The sequence below is a fragment of the Lissotriton helveticus genome, chromosome 2_2, assembly GCF_964261635.1.
Source record: "Lissotriton helveticus chromosome 2_2, aLisHel1.1, whole genome shotgun sequence".
Classification (NCBI taxonomy): domain Eukaryota; kingdom Metazoa; phylum Chordata; class Amphibia; order Caudata; family Salamandridae; genus Lissotriton; species Lissotriton helveticus.
The window spans coordinates 172,449,997-172,474,346 of NC_136060.1; positions in this window are offsets into that span (position 1 = coordinate 172,449,997).

The following is a 24,350-nucleotide window of genomic DNA, read 5'->3' on the forward strand; positions in this document are numbered from 1 at the left end:
TCTGCCAGCCCCAAGAATGATTTTAATTGATCTTTATTCATGGAAATAGGAGCATCTTTGATAGCCGATACAATGCTCTTCTTTGGTCTAATCCCTTCTTTAGATATCTCGTGACCCAGATAATTCAAACAATCTTTTCTTAACTGACACTTTTCTTTCTTTATGGTCAATCCATGTTCTTGCATTCGAGTCAAAAACTCATTCATTACCCTGTCATGGTGTTCATGGTCCCTCCCTTCAATCAATTCATCATCCTGAAAACACAGAACATCCTTTATTCCCAGGAGTACCTTTTGCATAACTCTTTGAAACACCGCTGAGCAGATGCTAGTCCAAATGGCATCCTATGGTAGTTAAATGCACCCAGCGGCGTTACAAATGAGGTAAGGTGTCTTGATTCCTCACTGAGATCAATCTGATGGTAGGCTGCAGACATATCAATTATGCTGAACACAGCCCCACCACCCATAGCAGTCAACATTTCAGAAATGTTGGGTAGAGGTTGTCGATCAACCCATATATTTCTATTTAGGTCGCGCTAGTCTACACACAAACAAATTCTCTTCCCACCATCCTTTGGTGCGACAACAATAGGCGCCAAACACTCTGAAGCCTCAATAGGCTCAATTATTTTCAACTTCAACAGCTTTTCAAGTTCTTCTCGTAGGGGACCTCTCATAAGATGCGGTAAACACCTTACTTTGTGTACAACTGATGTCGCATTGCTCTTAAGTATAATTTTGTGAGAAAAATTCTTGAGCTTACCCAACTCATCGGAGAAAACATCTGAATATTTCCCCATTATTTCTGAATCATAACTGTTAACATTATGCATGATAATTGATTTCACAGGTACAGTGGCATTGGGATTCAATGTGATACCTAGGTCTTTCTGGTGGCGCCATCCCAATAAGTTGGACCCTTGTTTCGTTAGATATATGCGCCCGTAAACCTTTTTACCTTCAAAGCCGATTACCATCCATTTAAGGCCTAAAATATCAATTGTCTTCCCTCCATATCCCACTGCCTTAATATTGGGAACATCCCAAGAATCTATATTACTCGTCGTACCCCAGGTTTTCAGATACATTTACTTGGAGAGTAACATGTATAGACTTCCTGAATCATTCTCACCCCATTTAAATCCAGATTAATGACACAATGAGGTTTTTCTAACTTATTAGTACTTTCTGCAATGATGTCGCTGTTTCCCACAGTGTTGCAACAATCTATTTGAGGAACATCAACGTTATTAGCACATGGTATACATTTGTGGATGCTTTCACAGGAATCATCAACGGAATCATCAACCTCTTGTACAAGAGTCATTTTTGTACTGGATGCGTTTGCTAGATAACCTCTCCGCCCACACACTCTACAGATTGCATTTCTACCCATATATTTAGTGCTAGAAGCAATGTGACCTAGTGCACCGCAACAATAACATTTTATAGCACGTGCTCCAAAATTAGGGACAGGATTAGTGGTGTGAGCAGAGAGATTCCCTTTATCAGGGATTTTGTTAAGGGGTTTAGATTGTGAGTTAACAACTGGTTTTATGGTTTTAGTTTCACTAATACATGCATGAATCTCATATCCCTTGGACAGCGTTGATTTAGACTCAAAGTCTTTAGCTACAATCGAGTTGGTGCACTTGTCCATTTCTTTTATCCACAAATCAGTATGCTCAAGTCCTTTAGCTATTCGTATAGCTTCCTCTAAGGTTGAATCATTTATGAGTAATTTCTCACGCACCCTCTTGGTATTAGTACATCTCACTATTTGATCTCTTATGAGAGAATCCGCACATTTTTAAAACTGGCAAGTTAGGGATAGTCCTCTCAAAGCAGCAATATAAGTTCCAATGTCTTCATCTACTTTTTGGGTCCTACAAAAGAATGTATGCCTCTCAAGTACTACATTTACCTTAGTAGTGAATCTCACTACAACATTTGCATGCTTATTTCATACACAATGCTAGGCTGACCATCACCTACCCCAAGTGAAACTTCGGGAAGATTCTCATATAAGTGACGCCCCTCCACACCCAAATTATGGAGTAAAATGGCTTGTTTGCGCACCGGGCCATATTTGTCTGCACCAGTAGCTAAAATATATGTTAAAAACAATTATTTCCATTCTTTCCATGGAATAACAGGTTCCCCAGGAGTTGTAAGGAAAGAAGGAGGTGCACTCAAACCTTGGTCAACCATATTTGCAGTTTGTGGAATTTCAAATGGAGAATTAATTGTATGGCTTCCAATCACAACATTTATGAACAACTCTCTTTCATATACTACAGTCCACCTGCAATAAAATAGTGTTAGTTATTCAAAATAAACTAACATAAGAAATTAAAATAAAAACCTTGTGAGAAACGTCTCCCTTCAGCAGCAAGTGTTAATATACATCGTGGAACGGCGTGAATGCAGCGTTTTTCAAAGAAAATCCTCCTTTGTAGCTTTCTTTAATAAAGAACGCAGTGAATTCAGTGTTTTCTTATGAAAATTGTCCCAACTCTTGAAAATGACCGCCACGTCACGTCGTTAACATCAGTTTTCTAAAGGAAGTAGAAGTTAATGTGACGCAAAGAGTTCAGAGTTGGAATTCAGTGCAGCGCGTCTCTCAAACAGTGGTAAGGTTCCACAACAAACGTTGACTAGAGGTTTATTTTCGAGTTGAACTGTTTGTAGATACAAATTAAGCAATTTTTCTTGAAAACAATTGAAATCCAGTGGCACTTGTTGATCCATCAAACAGTCGCAGCACACTTTAATTAAAGAAATGGGAATCACTCGGCTACTATACTTCGTATTTATTTACAGTTATGTCAGTAAGCCACCCCATCTTTGTATAACACGAAACACCTCTCAGACTCTCTGACTTGGTGTATATCGCGCAATATAGACTGAGCCTCTCAGACACCACAACCGGATGAATATGGTGCAACACAGAATGAGCCTCTGCAGAATGAGCCGGTGCAGTGCATATTCATCAACAGCCCATCAGCATGTTCTTCATATATTTCCACATAAGATCGGTTTTCCCTCCAGCACAAGATTGCATCCAACAAATCTAATATATAAGGTACGAAATTGTAACGTACTGAGGATTTTAAATAAGCAGTATGAGGTTAGTTTACTCACGATGAGGAAGTCAACTTGCATATATATATATACATATATATATATATATATATATATATATATATATATATATATATATATATATATATATATATATATATATATATATATATATATATGTATATATATAAGAAATTAATTCCAGCCACCACCGGCGCAGAAATCAAGCCCACCAGTCGGACCTCAGAGGAAACGAATTTTATTATATATATATAATCCAGGGGTGAAGGTACACACTTTGTCTGCCCCCTGCACAGATTGGGTTCACCTCGTCGCCAGTGTACAGATGCAAATCCACTCAAGATGAGCAGAAGAATTCTTTATTGTAGGTCAACAGTAGGTACATCCAGCTTTTTCCTCCACCAGCTTCACAGCTCTGTCTCTAGCTCTTCAAACACTAACATTCTAACCTAGCAACAAGTGTACATTCTATAATGCAGAACTCCACAAAATCTTTTAGTAAAGATGTTTTTTAAACTGTGTGTTTAAAAATGCCACTTTTAAAAAGTAGGCATTTTCTTGTTTAACCATTCTGTGTGCCTCTGCTGCTTTGTGTATTGACTGGTTTTGGAGTGACAGGGGTGGGGCATGCGCATTCACTAGAGGGGGGGTTGAGGTGTGCCTGGCCCTACCTGGATGACTCAGAGTCGGGCTGAATAGACCTTGGATGAATTTAGAGTAGTTGGAGGAGATTTCCTTGCACCTGAATAGGGCCTGTCTCCCTTGCACAAAGATGTCTCTACCCCCTGTTGACATACTGCACCAGTGAGGACCGAACTGGTTTGGACTGGGCTCAAATATCCTTGCACAAAGAGAACAACGACATTTCGTTTTTTTCAGAGAGGCAAGATGGCTGCCGTGGCGTGGGCTGTGTGAGCAGCTCGCTCCCTGCTCCGAGCTCCCAGGAGGGAAGAACGTTCTGCAATCAGCCGGCCTACCGTGGTTTTCTGAAAATATCTGCAGCTTCAATTTCGCTCGTGTGGTGTCTGAATTGAGCTGCAAGCAAGCAGCGAGCAATGGCGTGTAATTGACACCGAGCGTTTCATCCGACCCAGCTGGAGATTCACGTACCTGTTCCGCAGTCTGTGGATGTTGGTTGGTTTGCTCTTCTCTCGGCGATGCACCCCGCTCTGGCGTCTCCCCGTGCTGGCACCCGGTTTCCGAAGCTTCATGGTCCGCGGTCGTGGAGGGACCCGCAAAAAGAAAATGCCACCCAAGGAGCCCAGAGAGCAGGTCAAAACTATGACAAGGAGCACTACATCAAAAGCTGCCGTAGGAGCGGTAGGAAACAGTACAGACACGGCGTTGACAGGCGGAAAGAAAATGCCGGCAAGCACTAGTGCTGATATGGATGTATCTGACCCAGCGAAAGGGAGGGCTCTAACTGTACCAGTGTTGTTCGAGCAACAGACTGCCAGAAACAGTAAGGTGAGCGCGATGTGCGATATTGATAAAACAGGCAGAATGGGAGAGAAATCAGACGAGGTGGCACAGACTTTAAGTGACAATGCCATAGATGGTGGGTTAAGACAGCTAGGAATAAGGGACTCGACTACAGAAGAGAGCTGCATTCTGGGGGATGGAGTCCCTACTGAACAGTGTGGTGAAACGTCGGATTCTAGCGCTGGCGCGATGCTGGAAAACGTAACAGCGTTTGACCGAGCTGACGCAGTATTAACACCAACGGCGTTAAAGGTCCTTGTATTGCAAGAAGCAATAGAGAATTTTTATTCTTTGTCTGACCCCTCATCAGATGAGACTATGAACCATAGTAAAGACTGGGCAGAGTACAGTGTAGGAAGTAGTTCTGTAGAAGCAGAATCTGAGGGGTCAAGGCTTAATGTAACATCGCCACATTTGAATGTTTCTACTGTTAAAAGGCGAAGAAAAAGGGGGTCGCAGCGTACGACTGGCAGGGTCAGTGTAGATTGTGTTGAAACATGTCAAGGACCTGAAGTAACGACTCTTGTATCATTGGAGTCAGCGGAACAAGTAGGATTAAAGAACGGAGAAGATTTTGGAAAGGAGACTACTCCAATGAATACTAAAGAGATAACCCTAACCACCATCTACCAAACCATGATGAGCCATCGCGCTGAGAGTAAATCATAAAATCAGCGTACACAGGCAACCTGTTCTAAAGTTAAAAACGCTGTGCGACGAGCCATTAAACTTTGTACTGAAACGGCCAGCAGAGTATCAGAGGCTGAGGCAAGAATTTCGGCACTTGAGGAAGAGACTATGGCACAAAAGCATGAACTAGAGAGTGTTAAAGCGCACAAAGAGGATATTTCATATAAACTGTCTGGGTTGGAAAACCAGGCGCGTAGGAGCAATTTGCACTTCCTCGGAATACCAGAGAAAAAGGAAGGGACGGATGCAAGAAGATTTATTATCGAACTATTGACCAAAGCTTTTCCTGATCTTACATCCTGGGACTGGTCAAAAGAAGTGCAAAGAGCACATAGATTTCCATTTAATGTAAGAAAGCCTAGGCAGGGCGAGGAAGAATACCCTAGGGCTATATTAGTCTGCTTTAATAATGTTCTCGCCAGGGAAGCAATTTATACTCTAGCTCGTCCTGATAAAAAAGCTGAGGCCAAGAATTGCACTGTTTTTTGTACGACCCGATTTTTGCCAGGCAACAGTTTCCCAGCGTTGGCATTTAAGGCAATTAATACCCGATTTTCAAAAGAAGGGGGGCACTGTATTTTTGCAGAACCCAGCTAAATTAAAAATAGCAATCAAAGGGCAGATTAAATGTTTTCATTCTGAAATTAAAGCAAAAGAATATTTAGATTCTCTTTGAGGATCAGAAAAATAAGGGCTGGATCAACCAATGAAGAAGCTCAGTTAGAAGTTTAGCTATTAAAATCTAATTCTATTATTGTTTTGATTTAGTTACGTAAATATTGGTTGTGCTGATTTATGCTATGCTGATCTATGCTATGTGTATTCATAAGGTGTTTATTATGCTGCTCTTTGATTGCAATAGGGTTTATCTTTTTCCTTTTGTCGTTCTCTTCTTCCTGGGGTGCTTATGGGTGGTGGGGCACGGCATCCATACCTAACAGGAACTGACTGTTCCTGAGCCTCATATGTTGGGGAGGGGGAGGGGGGTTGGTTGCGGGGTGGGGGGTGTGGAGGGTACGGAGGGTGGTGGGGGTGTAAGGCAGTGGTAGTTGTTAAAAAAGCTAAGAAAATTGATATAACTGTTACAAACTCTTGTAGAGGAAGACCAATGATGTTAAGTTTGATAATAATTTTGTTTTATAATGGATAAAATGATTAACATTTGCACGTTAAATATAAATGGCCTTAATGACCCTAAAAAGATAGGGATCCTGTCTAAATTAATTCAATTGTCACGAATTGATATCCTGTGTTTACAGGAGACGCACATTTCCTGGGACAAAAGAAACATATTGAATAAGCTGGGTCTTGACCTCTTAGTTTGTTCTAAACAGACTGGTATCAAGAGAGGGGTCGCGATTTTCATGAGAAAAGGGGTTGGGAAATGTCTCAGAACATTAGCCGATAAATGGGGGAGATGGGGGCTCTTGGAAATGGTTGCAGAAGGCAATAAATTTACAATGTGTTGTCTATATGGTCCGAACCTGGACGATAGCGCGGTATTTGATACTATTAACTTAGAACTTGCAACGTGGAGTCAACCGTTAATTCTTTGTGATGATTTGAATATAAATATTGAGTCCTGTTGTAATATCCGTACCCAAGGGAGGTATACTGGTCGGAAGATCAGGACTTATAAAGCCCTAAGAGCCTTAGTGCTAGGCAATGGGTTATTTGATGTATGGAATAAACTTTTCCCTATTGACCCTGGATACACTTTTTTTTCATCACCACATCGAAAATTTGTTCGGTTAGACTATTTTTTTGTTTCTCCTTTTTTCTTAGAAAGGGCTAACATTGATATTATGCCTCAATCAGTTTTGGATCATAATCCTCTCATACTGGAATTACTCTTACCCTCCCAGAGTTTCAACCCAAACCGCCAATGGTCGTTCCAAAGGGGCTTACTTTAAAATTACCAATATTTATCTCATATGGCTAAAATTATCCAGGATTTCTTTCTATGTAATAGTGGGACGACCTCGACCCAGATTGTATGGGACACCTTTAAATCAGTCAGTCAGAGGGGAAACTATCAATTTTTCTAATTTTTTTCGGAGAAAAATGCAGGAAGAATTTAAGAAAAAATCCGATCAAGTTAGGGGAGCAGAGCTGAAATTAGCCACTTCTATTAGTAGGGGTCATGGAGTGGAGGAAGCACAGCGCCTCTTAACCATCGAACGGGCTGCTCTATATGTTCATCTAGCAGACCAGGTTGCCATCAAGTACAAACAACATAAAGCTGAATGCTATGAATTAAATGATCAGACAGGCAAACTTTTAGCCCAAAGGTTAAGACAAAAAGTAGTCATGAATGATGATAATAAAAATTGTTGATTTAGCTGGTGTAACCCAAGAAAATCAAACAGGGATATTAAAGGCTTTCAGTGACTTTTATAAATCATTATATAATGAAATGGCTGAGGGTGATATCCAAGATAGGGCTCCACTGGATTACCTGAGGAATATTGATAATCTTCCTATTACTGAGGCTGATATAATATCTTTAAGCACTCCGATATCCTGGGACGAAATCGAAACTGCTATCCTGGGCTTAGCTCCTGGCAAAGCAATGGGGCCGGATATGATTCCTCTAGAATTTTACCGGGTTTTTCGAAACATGCTCAAACCCCAATTACTCGAGGTTTTTCATCAAGCCTTTCAAGGACATCCAACTACTTCCTGGTCATTGGCTACTATAGTGATATTCAAAAAAAAGGGGAAGGATAGCAAGGAAATCGGATCCTGTAGGCCGATCTCTTTAATCACATCAGATAGTAAAATCTTCTCTAAAATACTAGCAAATAGACTGAACGATATAATGCCAACGATAGTATCTAAGATCCAGCATGGTTTTATAAAAAAGAGGGATACTACTGACCATGTCAGACGTATTATCACCTTATTGGATTGGGCTCAGGCCACAGGATCCCCAGTCGGCGTTGTATTACTAGACGCTGAAAAAGCTTTTGACAGGGTCGACTGGGGATTCTTGTGGTCCGTTTTAGCATGGAAAGGGTTTCCTAAAGAGTATATTCAAGCAGTTCAGGCGTTATATACCAATCCAAAAGCTGTAATACGCATCGCCACTGATACATCTGATCCTTTTCCGATCACAAGGGGGACAAGGCAGTGGTGTCCCTGTTCCCCCTTTCTGTTCGCGCTCTATATTGAGCCGTATCTAGTCAGGCTAATAAAAGAAATCGGGATCACCCCGGTTATGCTACATCACGTTGCCCATAAAGTCTTTGCATATGCCGATGACGTGGCGATCGTCACGACAGATGTAGCATCAGCTTTACCCAAAATCATAGAACTTGCCCAAGAATATGGGGAATTTTCTGGATACAAATTAAATATTACGAAGACCCAGCTTATACATTCGGCTGCAGGTAGGCCGGATGACATAGTATTTGCCGCTACAGCTACATATCTTGGTGTGACAATTTCAGCCAAAGTGGAAGACATTGTCGGACTGAACACAGATCCTCTACTATCTTCTGTTAATAGGACTCTTGAGAGGCTGAATAACTTGCATTTATCACTATATGGTCGCGCAAACACACCAAAAATGATTATATTCCCCAAATTCTTGTATCTGTTTCGCACCATACCACTTTTGTTTTCCTGTGCCTTTTTTAATAAATTAGATAGAACTACTTCTAGGTTCATATGGGGCTATCTGAGAGTTAGAAGATCTCTGAAATGGTGCACTTTGCCTAAACTAAGAGGAGGATTGGGGGTCCTGAACTTCTGAATATATTATTGGGCAATCTTTTTAAAAGCTATGGGTATTATGATTTTTCCAGATTTCTATCAGGATGAAGCATTGGCGCCCTCTATCTATGAAATGTTGTTAGGAGCAGAAGCCCGACAGTGTTTAATTAGGTTGATAGAACCCAGTTATTATAAAAAGACAAAGTTTAAGGTCTTGATTTCAGCGTTTCAAATTTGGAAACAATTTAATAAAAGGGTTTGCTTTAACATTAAGCTGAATTACTATACACCATTTCTGAAAAATCTTTCGCTTCCCGACATTTTTAGGGATTCCGTGATGCAGAGGTGGAACGATCTTAAGATTAGTTCCCTGGGAGATTTGTTCCAGAATGGGCAAATGGTATCATACTCGTACTTGCAGGGTAAATATAGCTTAACAAGGAGAGATTTTTTCAAATATCTCCAAATTCGAAGTTTTATAGAGTCTAAAAATGTATTAAATACCGGTTCTATGAATAAAATAGATGTGCTGGAAAGTTGTATTAGGAAAAACAGAATTGGCACGATATACCAGTTGATGCTAAACAGAATAAAAGACGACCTTGAGACATTTACTGATAAATGGCAAAAGAACTTCGGAATAGAAAAGGTCGATATATTTAGATCCTTAGAAATGGCGGGCACGGTGTTACTCAACGGGTCTTTTAAAAGCCAGCACTTCATGGCCGTTTTTGATTTATACTATACACCGTCGAAATTGGCGCTATGGAAAGCTAAGGGGGGTACTAATTGTAGCCGCTGTGGGTACGCAGCTGCCGACTCAATTTACGTGTTTGCTCAATGCCCAAAACTGAATCAATTTATACTAGAAGTTCAAGGTTTCTTAGAAAGTATCTTAGAATTATCACCTGTACTATCACCAGAACTAGTGATATTGGGAATTCAGGCTGATCAAATCGGTACTAGAACGATCGAAGAGGAAAGCTTCTTATTTATAGCGATGGCAGTCTACAGATATTGCATTACCTGCCGCTGGCTCGATGTGGATGCCCCGGCCTTTCATCTTTGGCAGTCAACGCTTTTAAATCTCTATCGGCTTGAAAATGCGGTATATAAACTGAAGGGCCGGTGTAAGAGGGCTAATGGTCAAAAATTATGGTCACCTATCTGTAATTGGATCTGATTGATTGATTTACTCTGATTTTAAAAACAAAATGAACAGGTTTTTCCCTTTCCCTTGCTGTATGAAGCATCGTTGTGTTTAATACAATATTTTGTAATGCTTCTTTCATTTTTTATCTTACTTTTTTTTTTTTTGTAACTGTGTTCGATTCTATTACGAAATATATGTATATGTGTATTCTACAACTTTCCACTGCCAAATTAAATCAATAAAAAAAATGTAAAAGAGAACAACGACATTTCGGGTATAAGTAAACCCCCAGAATTTTAGATTATTTCTGGACTCAAGATGAACCTTTGCCAAGGAGAAGATCTGTGAGGAGGAGTAATTCCCCTTTGCTGTGTGCTATGTGGGGTTGGCCTACAGTTGCTGTTTCTGCTAAGCAGAGGACAAAGACTGGAACTTTACTTTGAACCTGCTTGAAAAAGATCTCCAAGGGCCTGCATGTGCTGGCCTACTGTTCTGAAGTCTTAGGGACACACAGACTGCACCCCCAGCTCCCCTGAACTCTGCTGCTGAGAGTCTTGACTTGCCAGGAGGTGTCTGTTTCAGTTCTAGGTCTCTGGAGGTTATTCTTGCTGCTGAGAGCTGGAAGAAAGCCAAAGAACTGAAGAAATCCATGCATCGCTCTTGCAGTTGTTATTCCGGTGCAGCACCACTGTGCGAGAAGGATCTCCACGCATCCCCGCTACCAAAAACGACACACCGCCTGTTGCGCTGCAAGAATCGACGCATCAATTTATCGTGGCTGAAGAAACCAACATGGTGCTGATCGCTGCAGCATCGATCGCCTACGTATCCCAGATTTCCACGCATTGTACCTGTGCGGCAAGTTTTCCCAATGCATCACCCGCAGACCAGAACCGTCTTGGAGTCGACGCATCACTTCCCCCTACCGACCGGATTCGACGCATCACTTCTCCTTCGTGCAGCAGAACTGTTGCATCTCCTCCTCATGGTCTCAGCAACTGACGCCTTCTCTCTGTTTCTCGATGCTTCGTATCTCTGCAGCTATTTGACCTTGTGAATTTTGACGCATCTAGAGGTCCTTTGTGAGAAATCAAGCATCCATAGTTTTCTATGGACCCAGTTGCTTGAAACCTTATTAAACTCATATTCTATTTACATGTATGTTGGATTTTTTTTGTCGTTTTGGTCTTGTTGAAGTTTAGATAAAGGTGCTTTATTTTTCCTTGTGGTGTCTATTTGTGGTGTTTTCACTGTATTACTGTGTGTTTTGAGTACAAATACTTTCCACATTGCCTTTGGGATAAGCCTGTCTGCTTGTGCCAAGCTACCCAGGGGTTGAGCAGGGGTTATCTAAAGTGTGTATCCCCCTTATCCTGACTAGTAGCAAGGGTCCGTATTTGGACAAATGTACCTACCTCTGCCAGCTGGAAAGCCCCATTTCTAACATTGAGTGTTTGTGCTGTGCCGTTGAAATTCCAAGTTTGTTAGATGGGTTGTTGTGCTGTATGCGATGTTGATTTTGGGTTCTATTGGTGGATTGATTATTGTTTTACCGGTGTATTATTTTTATTTGTGAATTCTGTTCATTAGGAATTGTTTTATTAGTGGCTTGGTTATCGGATTTGTAAAAATCCAAGATCTCGAGATATTGTGGTTACCTTATCACACGGTAGTGCAAGGCGATGCAAGCACACTGATAGGATTTCTTAATTAATAAGTTTCCTTTCAAGGGTGGGTACATTTCTAATCAGGGATGATGTGCTTTACTTTTAAGTGCACGGGAGTAAGCACATTCGCCACTGTGAATTACTGCTGGAAGGGAGTCTGCATAGTGTGACTTGTGGTGTAAGTTGGTATCGTGAAATTCTCACTCCTATTGACTGATTTTCTTCCTATTTAGGTTAAGCAGACAAGGTTTATTATGTGTGCAAATTAAGTGAGATCGGTTTTGCCATTAAGTTTCTGATTCATGACGAAGCCGCGCTGCTATTGGTCACTATTGTTTTGTGTGAAAAAGCCTAAAGTGTTTGTTGTACCCTTTGCTGAGGCTCAGAAATTACCTGCTGGGGGGATGCTTGCATGTAATGTGATGATGGGCATTGGGATCTAAATGTATACCTGAATTTCTAAATGGAATGGCTATACTGCTTCTGATAAATCATAACATTTTCCATTAGAAGGTACCTCTAACATTAGAAAGCTAGATTTTCTTGAGACAATCAGTGAATAAAATAAAACTGTTGCCTAGACCTACACAATTAGTGGCATGAAACAAATGGCATTGAAGTGCTACAGCGAAAGAAAGAAAGTAAATGACAGAGTAAGTGAAGGGTTTGTTTAACCAGTGAATAGAGAACAAGTGGGATCAACAAGACAAATGCAGGAGGGAGGATATGATGGACGGTATTACAATTGTTCCTGCAGTAATTTCTACTTTTTAAATGACCTTTTACATTTCAGGCCTCCTCCATATACTGACAGGGCACAGGTAACTGGCGCTGGTGAGGTACCAGATATGGGTGTGGCAGAATATATTTCAGCAGTACAGATACAGAATCTACCTACAACAGTGAGTGCCCCATCTGAAATTGTAATAACAGCATTGCTAAGTATTAGCAGAGATACCCCAGTTGTTTCTCAAATTCAAATTTGAGCCACCTGTTATGACAGTTGTACATAGTAGTAGTATAGTTCGGAGAACTATTAATGTTAGATTTTTGAAAATTGAATTTGGAGAATTTTCGAAATGACAATTGATTTAAATAGATTATTGTCATATATTGTCGTGATGAAGTACCCGATCAAAAAAGCAGCCAGATGTGCACATGAAACACAGGAAAAATTAGAATAATTAGCTGATAAATGTAAAGTTGATATTAGTAAAATGAAAAATGTAAGCAAGAATTACAAAATTGATTTTACTCACAATATAATAAAGAAGCAACTGGGTTTGATGAATTTGAGAGCTCACATTAAAGATTTAATTGAGAAAACAAGGGAATGGAATGATTTTAAGAAATACAGAGAAAGATGGAAAAGCGGGACAGCAAGTAAAAAGAAACTTACGGATTCAGAGAACAAGGCAAATGGATCGGCTAGTAATTCAGAAGTGGGATCAGCAATGATTTAGACATTTCCATTGAAAAAAGTACATGGGGAAAATGTAGTACATGTGCCATGGACAAGAGCTGACCTTTATGCTTTTACAATTTTTTTTTCTGAAATTGCAAGAAGAGCTAGAAAGGTAATATAAGGAGGTTCATGGGTTGATAGCTATTTTACGGATGCTGTGGACTGACTTGGATTCATAATTCGAGACTGTAACCCCTAGTGATTTCTGTATCAATGGTACACAACAGTACTCACAAAGGCACTTGTCCAGATGTATGTCAATGTGTAAAGTTGCTGTTGCTTGGCCAACTGAAGAGCCAGCTAGAGTTGCTCCTAATAATGTTCTTTCTGAGCAAGTGGTTAAGAAATACAGACAAGAACATTTGAACAAAAAATGTGCCAGAAAAGGATATTAATTGGGCAAAAATTTCGAGGACTTCACAGAAACTGAATAGTTAGTGCATGATTATTATGAAAGGTTCAGGCAGACTTTCAAGAGGCACAGCAGAGTTGATGATCCAGAGGAAGATGGTAACAGTGATGTTGTTTCTGCTATTGTTATGGGTTTGCATCCAGAACTGAGTAGTCATATGCAACAAAGTGAAATGTGTTTGCAGACAAAAAGTATCTATGAGATCTTGAAGCTGGCCAAATATAGTAGTGATTTGTTTGTTGTGAAGCGGAAGATAATCAAGGAGAAGCTGATGGTTGACCGGACAAAGCAATATGACATGAATACTCAGCATCAGTTGATGGATTCAAACATGGGTTATGTTCAATCTGGAAATGCTGGAGTAAATGGGATTACTCAGATGAAAGGTGGGTCAATGTAAATGCAAGGTGATGGATAAGGAATGATTGTGAATCCTTCTGGAATTAATACACATCTTGAAATGTTGAAAAATAATACTGCTTGTCACTACTGTGGTAAAATTGGGCATTGAAAACAGGAATGCAGACAAAATCCAGATAGAATCCAGAATGATTTGTTTGTCAGATGCAGAAAAATGCATTGTCCATGGTTTCAACCCAATGGACTTCTGTGCAGAGTAAGCAGCATCAGAAATCGTTTTACCTGACTTAGCCTTCAGTCCCAGTGATGCAACAAAACATATAAAACAAAATTCCATATAGTCCAGAGTATCAACATAATACACTGATTCTAAATATTCATTCTACTCAGTTCTCTTCAGGGAGTAATCCGGTGGTACACCAGAGGGGTGGGAGTTTGCTTACTTGGAACAGTCTAAGAGATAGATCAGGGCGACTCATACATTGATGGTGATGGCAATGGCCACCCATTTAATTTTTAATTGATACTGGTGCTGCACATTCCAAAGTTTGCTCTATGGAAGTTCCAAACCCACCCCTCTCAAGAAGAGAAGTCCAAATTGTAGGGATCAGTAATAAACACATTGTTAAACAGGCTACAGCAGATGTCTCAGTTAAAATAGGACACATGGAGAATAAACTGCAGTTCGTTTTGTGTGATCCAAGTCCTGTGAATTTGTTGATGGATGACTTGGTTTGAAAAATGAATTGTGTGATTTATTGCACATAGGACAGTGTTATGATTAAAACACAAGATTGTCATATCCTGTGTTTATGTGCACGAATACTCTAGTGGTCTTTGGTAGACTCCTTACAATTATAACATAATCTGATGGGTGTAACTAGATGTGGTTAATAAAACTTGTGACATAGTGCGTTTAGTTAAAGTTTACATGCAGAAGAATAAAGATGTGCAAATCAGAGCTCTGTGTGTAGCGTGGTCTATTACATGCTCCCTAACTAGGGTGGACGCTACAACTGTCAACGAGATAGGGGCTATGTGTCCCCCCAGCGATACAAGACTGCTCTCCCTAAGAGTTTGCCATGGTCCAGCAAAATGCTCATGTATGTCAAGAAGCGGTCTACAGTTGACATATCTTGGAGTTAAAGTGCAACTCCAGCTTTTGAGGGGCCCACGAAGAAGGTAAGGGACCTGCAAAGGAGCGCAGTTGGTGAGCCTTCCTGAAACTCACCTGGTAAGGCCGAAAGAAGAGATACTGCGCCACAGCATAACACAGAGCCGGCACTGATACAAAGCAGAAGAAGCGAAAACAGTAACAACCAGGTATGAAGAAGAGCCAAACGCAGCGACAGCCAGGTACAATGCATAAAGTCGAGAGCAGTGAATAACAAATACAAGAAGTGAAATCATTACTCACAGTGAAGAAGAGCGTGACAACCCGAGCACCAGTGATGAGGCTGATGCTTGCAGAGGTGCCACCGGGGCTGAGTGACGCTGAAGACCAAACGCTGCCTGAACAGCACATACTCTCAACTTCAGTAGGAACCTGCTCAAAATACAATGCCGCTTTATTCCTGAAACCACCACCTCCATTCGATACCACCAAAAAGCAGAATATTGGTCCCAGATGGACTGCCTAGATTGAAACATTTGATGACTTTATAGATGCTATAAAAGAAGCAGATGACAAAACAATCATCAAATACTTAAAAAACCTTGTAGGTGATGGAGTAAAGGAGGTAATAAAGAAGATATCACAAGCTGATAAAACATGATACCGTCAAATCAAGAAGACGTTGGAGGCCATGTTCAATACAATTCCGAATTTCGACTATGAAAGGTAAACTTTCAACCAAGTAAGACAGCAACCTGGTGAGACGATGGATACGTTTGTTGAGAAAATTGATACACTTATAAAGCACTGCAAGTTCAATTAATTAATTGATAAAGAAACTATGGGCCCGATGTAGGTAAATCCCATTTACCGAATTTGAAATACCGAATCCTACCGAATCGGTATTCAAAAATCGGTAAATGGGATGTAGGTCCCAACATCTGGATTCGTTACCGAATCCTTAACAAATCTTTAATTACCGATTCGGTAAATACCGAATCGGTAATGCCCATTCATTCCTATGGGCTTTGAAGCCCATAGGAATGATTAGGCATTACCGATTCGGTATTTACCGAATCGGTAATTAAAGAATTCACAAGGGTGCAGGGGGTGTCACTTTGACACCCTCTAGCACCCTCAAAACGGGCATGTGTGCAATGTGGCACACAGACATGCCCTAAGGTCACGTCTGTCTGTCACATGGCACATGTGTACATGCACAGATGTGCATGTACACAGGAATCGGTTTTTTACCATGGATTTGTATTCCATGGTAAAATACCGATTCTGTAGGCCATGTGCTGATGGAACATTGGCTACCTACATTGCATTTTCGGTAGTTCTACCGATTCGTCATCATTACCGAATCGGTAAATATTACCGATTGGGTAACTTTACCGATTCGGAAATGATAACGATTCGGTAAAATTACCGAAAATGTGCCCCTACATCTCGATAGCCCTTTACCGATCGGAAACGGCCGAAAATCGGTATTTTCGGCCGATTCCGATCGGTAAAGGGCTACCTACATCGGGCCCTATGTGTCTTAGAGTTATTGATGGTTGCCTTTCTGACTCATTCCCACAACACATGCTGAGAGAAACGCTTAGTTTGGAGAAAGTGCTCATGGCTGCAAGAGCAGAGGAATGTGCCGATCGGCAAGCTGCTGATATGGAAGCTGGAACAACCCAAAATGAATCAGCATTAAGCATGAAAAGTAAGCAGGAACACTAGGCAGAGGCCCAGAAGTGATGTCCCTGAAGAAAAAAAAATTGCGTTTCCGCTGTGCATTCTCTTTTCCACATTTAGGTAAATGTCCTGCTATGGAACAAATATGCAAAGGCTGCAGGTAGGAAAACCATTTCATAATGGTTTGCAAAGCAAAAGAGAAACTGAGTATGTCACGAAGAGACAAGAAAATGGATGCCAGAAAGTTCCATAAGCACCCTAGCAACTCCCACAAGGCCAAACGTCAACATTGACTAAGGCAAGTAAAAATTAAACGAAGCTGATCAAAAAAGCTGATTCAAAAAATGGATGAGCAATGGTGATGTCAGTCACAGATCGACGTGTGCATGTAAGATTGGCTGCTTGCAAGAAAAGACCTAAGTCTAAACATAATCACCATACAAAGCAACAAAGAGCCTTTGAGCATTGTCCTAAAATCATGCTCAAGGTGAATGTTTACCCTACAACTTTCATTATAGACAGTGGTGTGTTCATAGGCATCATGCCGGGAGCGAAGTATAAAGAACTGTCGATGCTATCACATCTCACACTGCCAAGAACCAAGGTTTATACCTGGGTAGCTTCTGTAGCCTTGTGGAGTAAAGAACCCTTTGTGGCGACAATGTGGCATAAGAAAACAACAGTGCATGCATTGATTCATGTGCTTCCAGGTATTTAGTGGAGTGCAAGCTTATTAAGTTTCCACACTGTCGCTTGTATGGGACTGATTTCTATTAACTACAATTTAAATGCCCATTCTGAAACAGTGAGTCAATTTCCGTCATTCTTTCATGGACTTGGGAAACTGAAGACAATGAAAAGTACAGCTTCACATTAATGAAGAAATTCACCCCCTTGCACAGAATCACCGTCAAATTGTTTTTCACTTACAGGGAGCTGTTGAGAAAGAACTAGAAGCACAGTTAAAGCATGACATCATTGAGCGATCTATTGGTCCAACACCATGCGTTTCACCCATTGTGGTGGTGTCAAAAAAGGACAATGGAAGTTCAGTGCGCATTTGTGTTGATATGGAACAGGCCAACAAAGGATTCGAAAGAGAAAGACATCCGAGTCCACTATTGCAGACATGATCACACAGCTGAATGATCTAAACAAAGGTTATCATCAACTTGAAATTGAAAAAAAACAGGTACATTGCTACTTTTTCAACGCATATTGGTTTATTCAGATATAAAAAACTCCATTTTGATATGTCGTCAGCTGCAGAAATCTTTCAAGATTGTTGAGTAATTCAGCCTGTCACACATGCTTTTAACTAAAGTGATGATATAATGGTGTTTGGGGCTACAAGAAAGAAACATGACAAAGCACTGACACAAGTATACAATCTGCTTGCTGGTGTAGGTCTCACAATAAATGGTAAGAAGGGTGAATTTCACAAAAACAGACAAATTCTTTGGGCATATTTTCTCTGAAAAGTGACTCCTGACCCCAAAAAGTTACAAGCATTGCCATCGACTTTCCCTTCAGAAGATGTTACTGTGCTGCGATCCTTCTTAGGCATGTCCAGCTACTGCTCCAGGTACATTTGTGACTTTGCCACTGTGAGCGTTCCTCTAAGGGAACTAACAAAATGAGATGGTCTGTTTGAATGATTATCTGAATGTGACCGAAGTTTCAAGAAAATAAAACACACAATTGAAAATGCAATTTAAATGGCTTACTTTGAGTTAAAATTGCATACATAGATTGTGGTAAATGCAAGCCAAGTGGCTTGTGAGTGATGCTTACCCAACATAATGGACAACCCAATGCTCAGAGACACATTGTGGCCTATGATAGCAGGAGTCTATCTCAGACTGAACAGGCTTATTATCAACCGGAGAAAGAAAGCTTGGCTGTAGTGTGGGTGTGTGAACACTTCCATGTGTTTCTGTACAGGAAGCATTTCACCCTGTTGCAGATCATCAATAATTGCTCACCATTTTTAGAAATTTGAAAGCCAAGATGCGCCCCCACATTGAGAGGTGGGGATTGTGCCTGCAGGAGTATGAGTACACTATTGTACGCAAACCGCAAAGAGATCAAAACCCCGCAGGCTACTTTTCAAGAATGCTGCTACAGCATCATAGCACAACATCCAAAGTGGCTGAGGCCTACATCAATTTCGTAGCAAAATCAAGTGTGCGTGCACCTCTCTCGATTGAACAGATTCTAGCAGCTACAAACATTGACAAAGACATGCTTAAGCTCAAGGAAATCATTACAACACAATCCTGGAGAAAACATACTTGCCATCTAACAGATGATGTTAAATACTAGAAAAAAAAAATGTCTGTGAAGAACTTTCTGTTACACACAATGGTGTCATTGTCAGGACTGTCAGATTTTGAATGGTGGAGTGCGCAGCCTTTAGGGCGGGGTGCTGCACCAAGGGAATCGCTCAGCATTAGCTTTCAGCATTCCTGATTTACCTGGATTTCACATTGCGCCTCCTTCTGTCTCCTGCCGTCGCACTCATCCTTTGTTGGTGTCAGGCCGCGTCAAGTTTCGGTTCCTCTCCAGCATTTTTGAGAAGATTTTCTCATCAGCCCGAAAATTAACTTACGAAAAGAACAAAAACTTCAAGACAGCAATTGTGAAGTGTGGTTACACGAATATGCGCTACAAGCAAGAAAATATCTTTACTTATCTCACAGCTTGTGGATTGTCATGTTTATGTCTCGCTTCAGCAGTCATTGAGTATGTTTAAAATGCAGATTGCGCAAATCGATAGTTTATCAATTTGATGGCTTGTTCTTATATATCTAGAAAGCAGAGACAAATATTGAAGATTACTGTTCATTCTCTAGTTAGAGCACGTAGCAAACATTTGTTATTTTCACAAATCTGTCACATTCTTATACTCCTTTGGAGGTGAAAGGCAGTATTTACTTGAAGGAGTTCCAGAGAACAAGTTAATTATTTTAACAGTGTAGTGACTATTTATTCTTGTGTCTAAGATATCTACAAGTTTATTTTTCTCTAGAGTGTATTATCCTACCAAGGTAAGTCCAAAGTCAAAGGTTTCAGACTTGACATATTCGAAACCTCATACCCTTCTGCACATACGGAGGAGGGGACTTAAGGTACTTATTTAGTATCCTATACACCTTAGATTGCTAATTCATTTTGATGAACTTCTGGGAGTGGGTCTTTATTATTGTGTTTTTAATTTTCTGAAAGACAACTGCCAGTGATGACCAGATAACTACTTGGTGACAGTTCCTGGCCTGTCGTCCTCTCTTCTCCTGGGGTAGATTGCCTTTGACTTAGTTTGGTCTTTGGAGCTTAGAGGAAGTTTGTAACTTTATACGGGATCCATTTCACTCCTGCAAATAATTTTCAGGTGAGAGTTTGACAGTCATACTAGGAGGGGTAAGAATAGTTAACCCTGAAAGACTGAGGCAACAAGTTATTGAACTGGCACACGAAGGACATTGTGGCATTGCTGCAACTAAAAAAGCCCTCAGGGACCGAGTGTGGTTCCGCGTCTTCACGAAAGAGTTGAAAGGGAGCTCAAAGCTTGTCATCTATGCAACTGCCTGTCTCCCAAAATAACTCAGCACCCATTGAACATGTCTGTTCTCCCTAAGCTTGCTTGAGAGAGGATTGCTGTTGATGTATTTGGACTTATCAAGAACGACTTCATCTCATGGTAGTTGTCGATGAGTAGTCATGTTTTGCTATGATGGAAGACTTATCATCTCCCACACATTACTGAGTTATCGAAAGGCTGGATGACATTTTCACCCCATTTTCACTCCATTCTCCAATCTGACAATGGTCCACCCTTCAATAGCAGAATTCAAAGACATTCTTAATTGTTTGAACTTCAAATAACAGAAAAACACCTCTGTGGCCACAGACCTATGGCGCTGTGCAATGATTTATAAGTACTTTGGAAAGGGTGGTTCAGCGTGCTGCACTGGAGGACATTGACCTCAAATCAGCTCGCTGCCCAGCTCTTTGTGCTACCGTTCCACTCCTTATTCCACGACAGGAGAAAGTCCTGCCACCTTGCTGTACTGGAAGGCGCTTGGAATGAAGATACCTCAATAGACCGCCAATTGGTCAATAGACACTGACGAGATTCGTGCCAATGACACCTCTCTCAAATGCAAAAGGAAGGCCTATGCCGACAAGTGCCAACATGCTGAAGACAAGTTTTTAGGTCTCGTGTGGGCGTGGCAGCAAAGCTGCTCCGCCTCTGCGAGAGACATTTTTCTAAAGGGGACTCTAAGCCCTACCCCTCCTTTGGGTAGTGTCAGCGTTTATGGTAAATGCTGGCTTCCCAATGGAAAGGAGGGTTTTTGGGTGCCACCCTGTCCGTTTTTTAAGCCAGCCCCTCCGGACACCATGGCCTGTTTTACGGCTGCTGTGAAGACTTTTCTTATCTGCTTGTTTATTTAACAAGCAGATAAGAAAATTCTTCACCACACTGGGAACCAGGCACGGAGAGCGTAGGCGTAGGGGGGCACGGGGAGTGCAGCTCTCCCCCCACCCACCCTGGCCAGGCTCTCCCTCTCAGCGTCTGCCGGCAGCAACTGTAGCAGGGGAGAGTATCTCCCCCGCCCAACCACCTTCAGCCTCTTCATGCGTTTGACTAAATGTGCCCGCCCTTGGCACAAAAAAAAATCAGTGCAAACTTTTATGGTTTAGAAAGGCAGTGTGCCAGCCCCCACAGGCAGACATCAAGACGCGGAGTGTCTGTAATGCGTGGCTTCAAGGAAGACGAGCGTGACCGCAGGGCCCCAGTATCCCGTGGCCAGAAGGCAGCTTCGTATGAGTCACCAGGATCTGTGAAGGTGCACACAGTGTGCGTGTGTGTGTAACTCAACACTGTGCTCAGCCACAGCTTGCATAAAAGACAAAAAGCCGAGGAATTCATGCATTTGTTTTTTTCGCCAAGTCTTGAAATAAAATTATCTTTCTTTTGAGCTCACCGGGCACCACCCAAGCTAGTAGTAACAATAGATGCAATTGTCAACACAGTAAACTGGTCAAAATTCAAAGGCGGAATAGAAGTGTCTAGTCTTGTACAGCAGATAGACCCTGGGGAAGCATTCACGGCTAACTTGAGGAAACACCACATCGATAGACTACGAAGTTCTAAATGCCTTTGTATGACATGTAATGTGTGTGGGAGGTCTGATATATTAAGCATAAAACTGGCCACGTGAATGGAAAAGTGTGCACTAAGTCTTGACCTGATTCTCCACATAGAAGTGCTAATGTTCAGTCACATTGACGTTGTTGTGGTGAAATACACCTGATGTAAACCCACAGTGCTTATAACAGTATTTCACATAATGCCATTTATTTAGAATTGCATTGTCTGAACAATTAGGACCAAATTACGTGCCCCGAAGGGAAGGTGCTATTTATCTCACCCCATAAAATCCAATGACTAGCCTGGGTTTGGAATGGACCTGGTGTGATCAATCGTATCTATTCTGAGTTTTTGGAAATATATGTGGATTTTGATACTTAATGAACCAAATTCTTCATGTGACTGTATACAATGTCCGTAATCTTCACCCCTGTTAAGTTGCAGCAAGTTTGCCATGCCTCCAATTTACCGAAGGGTGTAGACAAGGGGCAATTTCCAAGTGCAGTAAACTCCACACAACTCCGAATTCCGACCCCTGAGCTAACACTGCTTTGTGAAGGGATCAGAAAATGCCGCCCAGACTAGCAAATATTCACTTAGTTGTAATGCTTGACCCATTGCTCAACAAACCAAAGGCTGGATTATCATTTTATGATATTAAACTATTTTTTTCTCCATTTTTTGGACAGGCTTGAGGCCAGACCTTATGCGATCAACATAACGTGGCTTTGGATCCACCCACCTGTTGATATTCGTCCCAACTAAATTTAATGAGACAGAAGTTGTGTTTATGCTAAACTAGCATTTGCAATGCAACAGGTCTCGCATTTGCGAGAGTTTGAGCTATTGGCATTGTAAATGACAATGTCTTTTTTTATGTGTTGTTTTTCAAAACGGCTAAATAAAAGGCATTGCCATTTGCAAAGCCGAAAGCTTAAACTCTCGCAAATGCGAGACCTACTGCATTGCAAATGCTTGTTTGGAAAAGGAGACAGAGTTATTTCCAAGTAAAAGCAGACACGCAATACAGACACTCCGTTTGATGCAGACCCGCTAGGAGTTGTAGCAGGCATAGGACATAGGTTAACTGCTCAATTTCCTGGACAATCCATAACCAGACACCCGTCATACTTTAAGCCACTGCCTTGATGTTCATCAGCTCCAGACCTCGCGAGAGAGGCAAGTTCACCTGAGAACCCAAGTCAAGCACCAGACTCTTCTTCGGAGATGCGAGAGGAAGGCACCCCTCCTCTGTATCATACAACTGGAACTGGAATGCTGGTGCAAGCACCTCAACGACTCATCGAGGAGTTGTAATATGTATATGTGTATGTATTTCTTCGTACTTTTTATTTAGCAAAGGGGAAGATGTTGTGTCCTGTCTTTATGTGCATGAAGACTCCAGTGGTCCTTGTAGACTCCCTACAAGTATTACGTAATCTGATGGATGTGGTTGGGTGTGGTTAATAAAGTTTCAGTTAACGATTGCATGCTGAAGAATTAAGATGTGCAAGACAGCTCTGTGTATGGTGTGGCCTGTTACATGCTCTGGAGATGAGGAGGACACTACAAAGATGAGGAGTCGGCGTTCAAAATCAAATCACAAGATTCAAGAGTTCAATTGTTTACAGCCTTGAAAAAAGATGACCTACCTCTGGATTTAAGACATGCTGTCAATGAAGAAGTGTGGGATTTCACTAGAAAAGAGATAGGATTGATAAACAGTGCAGAAACAGTTAAAATTATAGTAAAACCTGATGCCTTTTCCCCCAGAATTAAGCAGTATAAACTTTCAAGAGAAGCAGATGAAGAAATGAAGCCTGTTAGTGAAAAAATTACTAAGCAGGGAATCATTTGAAAGGTGCTTGGTAGCCCTTACAATTCTCCAATGATGGAGATTAAGAATCTCAGTGGGAAATGGTACATTGTGCATGCCCTTAGAAAAGTTAATAAAACTGCCATCCCATGTTGTCTGGTGGTACTCAATCCAACTGTGATTGTGTTTTAAATTATTAGTTCAGATGCAGAATGATATACAGTTATTGACTTATGGCAAGGGCTCTTCTCCATCCCTCTTCATAAAGAAAGCCAGTTTCATTTTGCGTTTTAATTCCAGAATAAAGTTCTCATGTGGTGTAGAATCCCACATGGGTATATTGATAACCCTCCAATCTTTAGTCAAATTCTAAAGCAAGAGCTAGAACAATTGAGGTTGCCCTGGAACTCAGAGATAGTACAGAATATTGATAGCATCAAAGACAAAAGAGGACTGTATACAATTTATTTACTGAATCATTTATATGATAGTGATCATAAGGCTCCCCCAAAGTAGATGCAGC